This window comes from Manis pentadactyla, chromosome 4, assembly GCF_030020395.1.
Source record: "Manis pentadactyla isolate mManPen7 chromosome 4, mManPen7.hap1, whole genome shotgun sequence".
In the NCBI taxonomy this organism is placed as follows: Eukaryota; Metazoa; Chordata; class Mammalia; order Pholidota; family Manidae; genus Manis; species Manis pentadactyla.
This window is the reverse complement of record NC_080022.1, coordinates 75,238,403-75,246,855: the sequence shown is the minus strand read 5'-3', so window position 1 is coordinate 75,246,855 and position 8,453 is coordinate 75,238,403. Positions and strand designations below refer to the sequence as shown.

General features: G+C 39.3%; 1 non-coding gene across 1 annotated transcript; it reads left to right on the top strand.

Moving 5' to 3' along the window:
* Positions 1–1,502: 1,502 nt before the first annotated feature.
* LOC118914970 (U6 spliceosomal RNA) lies at positions 1,503–1,614 on the top strand. Its single transcript, XR_005025818.1, has one exon. It is a non-coding gene; the product is annotated as a U6 spliceosomal RNA (small nuclear RNA).
* Positions 1,615–8,453: the final 6,839 nt, after the last annotated feature.

Below are 8,453 nucleotides of genomic sequence, written 5' to 3'. Positions count from 1 at the left end.
AACAGTGTGTTCACTGGAACTGGAGTAAAGTGAGGGAGAATGAGGTAAGAAATAGGTCAGCGGCCAGCTTGTATAGAACTGGAGAGCACCGTTGGGGCTCTGGCTTGTACTCTTCATGGAATGGGAGGCATGGGAGGATTTTGAGCAGAGGGGCAATATGATCTGATGTATATTTTAAAAGGATTGTTTTGCCCATTTTGTTAGGAATACGCTGTAGGGGTTAAAGGTGGAAGCAGGGAAATAAAAAACTGCTCATTCCTGGTACAGAATGAAGTGAATTAGAACTTTCTTCCAAATCTCATTTGATGTACATTAAACTTGGTTAGTTCATTTTCCATATAGAAAAATGAATAAGCTGGGGAGGCCTATTTGAACACCTATTTATCTTGGCCAAATACTTTCTTCCAGCATCTTGAAGTCATTTATTTGGCCATGTTGGTGCTATAACCAAAATGAGTTTTTCTATAATAGTGACATAAATCCTGGAATTCCAATAGAAGATTGGATTAAATAGGACTTTTTGTTTTTTTTTTTTTGGGTGGGTGGTATATTCCAACTACATCTTATCAAAACCAGTATAATTTCCAGTTTAACCTGGGTAGTGATTTGCAAACCTCATTTGTCCAGGTTCTATATGAAGGTGGACTATAGATTAATACTGAAATATCTTTAGAAGCCATAGCTTACTATGTGAAATTAGGATCAGAACCATGATCTTTTGAAAATAAGGCATGAGAAACTGACACAATGAGAGCCTGAATTCATTTTAAATAATCATTGATGTTATTATCCAATTCCTAGCCTTCAGATCCACACACTGAGCCTGGATGCGGAATTTGATGCTGTTGTTCGTATTGAGCTGATAGAGCTGGAGATCACATAAACTGTATGTAGTAAGCTCATTTATTGATATTCGAGCAACTTTATGGACCATGCTTGGGTTAATGATAGGGCAGAAATGCCATTAAAGCAGAATACCATTAGTTAATCTACTGATGACATGCTCTGGTGACACTTGAAAAGTTATACAGTAATGGTGACTTATGTAGTTTTAGCTCATCCCCCTATGAAGATTTGTAGGTGTTTTATATGAACTTATGATTCTCCCTTTCACCCTCAGCAAATTATTCAGATCCCTTTAACCTACCAGGAGGCATGCTTGAGAAGGCTTTTTATTAATGGAACATGAATGCCTTGTTTTCTTTCAAAAGGCAATACAGTTACATTGAAGTTACAAGTCTACTGTGTGACCAAGGAGCATCCTTAGTCAAAATACAGATTGCACATTTTATTGGAAATGTGAATCATAATTTCTTTATTTACTCAAGGGTTCATGATTGGGAGTAGAAGTGCAACAAAGAGAGGAGACTGTTCAAGAAAGTATTGGATTAATGTGAGGTCATTCCCTTTCATATCTGATTTATCTTTTTCCAAGAATTGACCAATGCTTTCATGGAAGATAGGCTCAGACAATGACATTCAATTACCTGTTAGAAACATCTGTGCTGCTAGCCTTGAGAGCACACATACCAAAAAATTGGAATGATACAGGGAAAATTAGCATGGCCCCTGTGAAAGGATAACACACAAATTCATGAAGCATTCTGTATTTTTCAACTAACCTTACTGTGGTAATCATTTTGCAATATATACATATATCAAATCATTAAATTGTATACCTTAAACATGTGCAATGTTATGTGTCAATTATATCTCAATAAAACTGGAAAATAAAGAGTAATATTTATTTTTGGAGGCTGTAGGGAGGGCCAAGGAATCAGGTAAGGTGGTCCCATCTTTTGAGTCTGCAGTCAGGAATTTAACAAGAAATTGAAGATGCAAAATGCTGTTTTAAGCACAGTTACCTGAAATCTAGCATCATTTTAAAACAAAGTGGTTAAGAGGGTATAAATGTTAGTATTCTATTGCCATCCCTGCCACCACAAATCTACAGCCTACTATTTTCCTACCATACATTTCCTAATGATGCTTCTGTTGATAGAAAGCCCCCGTCATTTTTTATTAATGGATGCTGTGACTTCTTCCCACTCTTTTTCCATTGGCACAGCACTTACTGATTAAGGATGCTGGGTGAGTCAGAATATTCCTTGCATAATGATTGGTTACTTGGAATGGGTACCAGCTCTTCCTTTGTGATAAAGAACAGTGTATATAAATAAGGGTAAGAGATTTTCTTGATGTTCAAGGTCTTTGGTCTCTGAGTTACAGACTATAAATTTTCTGGGCCACATTCTAGATGCAGAACTTTCACCGAAGTCAACAGAAGTTTTGTAAAAAAATTAATGGCAGGAAAATGCACTATTATTATTTATGATTATTTCTTTTTGACTGCTCTGAAGATAATTTGGTGCATAAAGTATTGAAGTTTCAAGTTTTTGTGGTGACTCATTTTCATGCAAATGTTTATCACATTTCAGGGTATTGTTTTCCTCTATCATATATATTTCCATCTTCCATGGGTAAATCAACATCTTCATCCATATTGCACATTCAGCGGCTGTAAATTCAGCCTGTATTCTCATTAAATGTTACGAATATGTGATTTTCATTTATGATTTTAGCGGATGTTTCTGAAATTTCCACAGCAGCATCTGGCCAGGAAATAGTGTCTGTGAATCAGAATTACTACACCTAATTTTATTTTTCTTCTGTGTACTCAGTTCTCTAATCCTTTCTTAGTAGACAGGAGGCAATTTGGATTCTTTTCTATCCTGATTCTCAGAGACCCCCTCATGTACAGACTGTAGGTTTGATTTTACTTTGGCTGTTATGCATGTTTCAGGGAACAATGGAAGTAAATCTTGAGTCCCCTCCCTTTTCTTTTTGCCAACACTCACATCTAAGCCACCACCATGTTTTAATCAGACCAGTGCAAGCACCTCCTAAGAGTTTTTCACTACATTCAGCTTCAGTGCCTTCTAATCTCTCCATACTACTATTAGGATGATCTTTTACAAACACAGAGATGATTCTGCCTTGGGCTGCTTACAAACCTTCCTACTGTGCTTAGGATAAAGACTAAATTCTTGAACATAGCTCGTGGAACTCTGGTCGCCATTGGCCTCTCTAGACAACTGCTCTACCCTCCCCCTCCCTCTATGCTCTAACCATAGGGACTTGCTTGCAGAGGCCCACATCATCACTGTCTTTCACCTCCAGGCCTTTATACATACTTTTCCTTTTACTTGACCCACTATTCCACTCCATACACTTCAGAATGTATCCTACTTATCCTGCAAATCTCAGCTTAAACTCCTCTCTTGTGAGTGGTCACTCCTACTGCTCTGCATTCCCACAGGATCCTGCACTTGACCTTGCAAAATAGCCATCACACCTGTGACTTTTTAACATGCATCTTCCCTTCCCTACTAGACTGCTGCCTTTGTGAGGTCAGTGACTGTATCTACTGAGTTTTGCTCTATCCCCAAAACCTTGCACATAAAATGTGCTTGGGCATCTCATAGGTGTGTGAAAAATGTTTGTTGACATCACTTTCATCCTAACTCCACTGCTGTTCTCAGTGACTCTTTTCCATTCCTGTCATTGGAAGTGTGTTCATCTCTTTCCAAGGAGACAGTGGGGTACTCTCTTCTTTTGATATTGCACAGATACTCCTCCTTCCTCTCTGGAGCTGACTTCTGATGAAAATTTCACCCTAAGAGCTCACTCCTCTTTGGAGTGACTGAAACATCCACATGTGAGTAGACGATCACTAGCCTGGTACATAGGAGGCTTGAGTTTGAAATCACCTATGACAGTTGTGCTTTTAACTCTAGGAAAATCATTTAATCTCTCTGGTTGTTATTCTCCCAGGCCACCAAATGAGATCAACAGACTAGATCAGATCTACGTTTCTTCTATGATGCTAAGAAGCCATTTTGTACACTTAGGGAAGAGTTGGCCCACTGTCTTGGAATAAAGAAGAAAAAATTCCTGAAAGGTGATTGAATGGAAATTCAACATATCTTTCTAGAGTGAATAGTAGATTTTTGATCTGGAGAGGGCTGAGATAGGCTGTCTGTTTTCTCCGACATGTGCCCTCCTCTGTGACCCAGCAGCATTGGGCACTTATGGCTCAGAGAGAGCTGATGTGACATTCTCTCAGATGGATCAGCGCCAAGCCAGGTAGGGGGTGGCCACATGGTGGGGGCTGTTTGTGTGCATGGGGGTTGGGGGTTGGGGATGATTTTGATTGTCTGCCACTTAATCATAGTATCTTTATATAATAGCCACATTGCTAAAGAGTGTTTGTGTTTAATGTATAATTAATGAAAGAAAATAAGATTTAGAATTAGACTGACTGGGGTTTAAATTCCAGCTCCATCACTTTGGTGTGTGTGTGTGTGTGTGTGTGTGTGTGTGTGTGTGTGTGTGTTTGTGAGAGAGAGAGAGAGAGAGAGAGAGAGAGAGATTGAGCTCCAAGGCAATTAATTTGATTTCTCTGAGTTTTGGTTCCCTCCTCTACACATTCATTTATAGTATGTCATAGAGCTTAAGAATTTAAAAAGAGAATGTTTGTAAGTTATTTGTGTCCATAGAGCATGCCTATTCTCATTTGAATGCCATTTCTCCTCTAGAGGAACTGCTCCGCCCTTCTTAGATCTTGTCTATGATGCAAGGGCTGCCAATCAACAATCAAGTAGTACTGACTGCTTTATAGAAGCCCAACCCCCTCTTCTCAATGAAAGGGATCTGTGGATAAACTGAGCCTGACCAGTCAGCATACAGCCCTGATCTTCAAACTGAGGTTAGGGTAAGGTGGTGAAGGTTAGAAAACGCAGATTCTCAGAGGCTTTTGGCAGCTGGGATCCTAGCTACTCAGAGAATCCTGATTTGCAGCAAAGACATGGATAGAGGTCGAGGTAAACATTGGAGAGGAAGGATGCTGGAACCATCAAATCTTTGGTTCTTGTCATTTCCAATTACACTCTTACTTTTCCTTGTCATATGAGTCAATAAATTTACCTTTTTGCTTGAGCTAGCTCAAAATGCATGCTTGTAATTTAAGTTTCAAAGAGCCAGAACTAACAGTGTAGCATTCTGTGGTTCCTGAGGGACTTTAATTCTCTTCTTCACACAAATATGATCTTATTTTGTGGTTCCTTTTAGGATAGGCTCAGACATCATGGTTGAAAAAATCAAGAGTTTCTCTAGCCTGAATTCCAAGTTTTTAATAAATCAGTGATTTCTTCTTCTACTTTCCCTCACAGATTTAACTATGACTCCAAAGATTATTTTTTATACTTTGGGGCTTTAAAAATACAACAGATGTAGATACCTATGCTAATGTGTACTATTGCTAGTGTGTAAAATTAGTTCAGTGTTTCTTGGTGGTGATTTTGTAATAAATATCCAAAAGTTTCGTTTATGCTCTTTCCCTCATGAATTCCACTTTTAGTAATCTATCTTATGGAAACAAGCCTGGATGTGAACAATGATATATGTGCAAACTTATTCATTACAGCTTAATTTGTAAGGATGAAAAATGAAATGGCTTAATGAATGCCCAAATTGTAGGGGTTATCTAAATTCCACATAGCTTTTTAAGTAATTTTTGGAATATCTGATAACAAGAGAACACTGTAAAATATACATTTTCAGTGAGAAGTAAAGAGGCCATAAAACAGTATATACAATATAATTTTGATTTGCAGTATACAAACATGCACAAAGTGTGTATGTGCATTTTTAGCATTATGTAGAACAATGGTTCTTTCCTAGGTAACTGGATTACTAGTGTATGGAGCACATTGTGATGGACACCCCCCTCACCATACCCTACAGCATCCATCATGTTATCCCTTCCACCTCCACACCATGTGCAGTAGCCATGCAGTTTGGTAAGGCAGACTTTCACCTTGGGTTCCACATGTGGTCCATCATTGAGTGAGGCCTATCAGGATGATCTCATCTTTTTAGTTATGGTTATTAGGTTAGAGGTGGATGCTTAATCCAGGCTGAAGCCATTTAATGCAAAGCATTATCTTGGCCTTAGTGTATGCTTCAGAGATAGACATATAATTTCATTTGATCCAGTCAGAGAAAGTTGAAAGACTTAGTTGGGTGGGAGATACCTATTCTCTCTCCCTGACCATGGATAAGGAAATAGGGAGTTCTAGGTGATAGTAGGAGAGATTTGGTAATGGGCGAAGCTGGCCTTAAGGTGAACTGACACAGAAGACAGAGCAGAGATGGCATGGGACCTTGTATCCAGTGGTACTGTCACATCTGTGAATCAAAACAGCACTGAAGTCTACCCTAATTATAGAATGAGCTAACATACTACCTCATCATTTAGGTTAGATGGTATTGAGGTTTTTATTACATGAAAATAAAACAGATCAAACTTAAGTGGTTTTCATTGTGTTCTTTATGTTTTCTAGTATTTTAAAAATATTTTTCTGTACTGAACTCATATTCTTTTATAAATAGAAAATATTATTTATTTTAAAAATTGCTATTCACCAAAAACTGGTAAAGACCCATTAAGTCAGTGTACATTCTTCTCTCCTCACTCACTCTCCCCCTTCTCCTGAACCTCCTTCAATTCTCTTCCCCAAATTCCCACAAGAGCCAGAGAAGCCAACAAAATGTCAAAATTTTGTCACTCCATTAATTAGGAGACTTGAATTGGGTGAGGCACAACCTACATTCTGTGAAATTGATTGGCAAGTGACTGGCAGAGCTACCTTCTTGCTAACAGGGCAATGGCAGAGATGGGATTGATCACCACTGTTTATCACCATGTGGCTTGTTCTAAATATGTAGAAACCTGGGAGGATTCACAGAGACACCGGTAATCATATACTGACCGAAGACACTCCGAAGCCAGGATCTAGAACTCCTTAGCCTAATTCAGCAATGTGGTCAAAGGAAGATACCGCATAAGCAGTGTGGATTTGCAAAAGCTGGAAGTAAATTTAAACTAAGCGTATATTCAAGTCTACTGAGCAGCAGTCAAATCAAATTGATTAGAGTAAGGCATGATGCATTGAGAGAGGTTGTTTCCTGAGGGAGGTGAGCCTGAGGCAAATGGTGAGGGTAGAGAGAAATTTAGAATTGATTTCTATTGAGAAGGTGAGCCAGAAATGAAACTGGAAAGGGACACGGAGTCAGGGGCCAAGCATCTTTAAGATATCAGGTGGACAGCTATAAATACTGTCCTCACGAGCAGGATCTGTGAGGCAGATGATGGCACCCCTCTTTCTATATCCCACACCACATTGCTCCTGGTTCCAGATGTATATGTCCCAGGAGGCTGCCATTGACTAGATAGGAAACCTCAGGCCAGTTACTTAACCTCTCTGTCCTTGAGTTTTCTCATCTGTAAAAGGCTTAGAGTCAGACTTAGGTACTTCTAAGGAGTCTACCCACTTTAAAATTCTACAGTTCTACAATTGGTGCAACTAGCTGTCTATCTTTACAAATCAGCCAATGAGGGGAGCCTCAGAAGCCTGGGCTCAGCAGGGCTGAGCTGATTCCCTGCTGGCGAGGAAGGCATCCTCCCACAGTGGTGCTCTCAGGGAGGTAGGGTGCTTTTCCAGTTGACGCTGCTCTCCGTGCAGCTGCTCTGCAGAGGGAGAAAACCTGGATTTTAAAGAATCAAACGGTCGTTTTTTTTGTTTTTGCTTTTGTTTTAACAAAATTAACTCACAGCTGCAAGCAGCACAATGAAAGCACATTTTAAAATAATCAGATGCTTTTGGGGCCTCCTTCTGCTGCCAGAACAACTTCAGTCGGAGATGCTGCCGGCTGGGTTTCCAGGCTGCAGCCTCAGATGCCAACTGTCCAGGGGTGAAGTGGGGCCTAACGCTGTTGGTGTCAGAAAAAAGGCCGAAAGTTTTATGATCTTGGGGACCCTAAAGGCTTCAGCTGTTTGTTTGTTTGTTCTGTTCTAGTTAGGATGCGTTAGGTATTTTTGAAAGGCGTCTAACAGCTAATAGGTTGTTTTTAAAGGGTCATTTCATTAAACATTAAAAAAATAGTGATCTTTTAAATTCCATTTTATCAACTAATCTATATTTTATAGCAGTAGTAAAGTGTGAGCCCATGCAGTCATTGAAAGGTGTTTGAGATGAGCAAGGTCTAAAGTCATACTAGTTTCTGAATCTCCCCCTACTCAATACATTGATTTTTAGATGAGAATGCTATATAATTAGAGCATTGTTTAAAATACTCTATTCCACTATGATGTATCTACATGTATTCTCTGTGCATTGTTTAGGCTGCTGAGTTGACCTTAGAAGGAAACAATTGAGGTTGAGTATTTTGAGAAAAGCCTAATATCTAAAAGAATTAAGATTCTTCACCATGAGATGTTGCAGGCCAAGAACAACCTTGATCCTTAAGGCTGGGCACAGGGACTTATGAGCCAGGTGACCTCAGGGCAAATCCCTTTCTGCCAACTATTAATGGTATGACCCTGAGCAAGG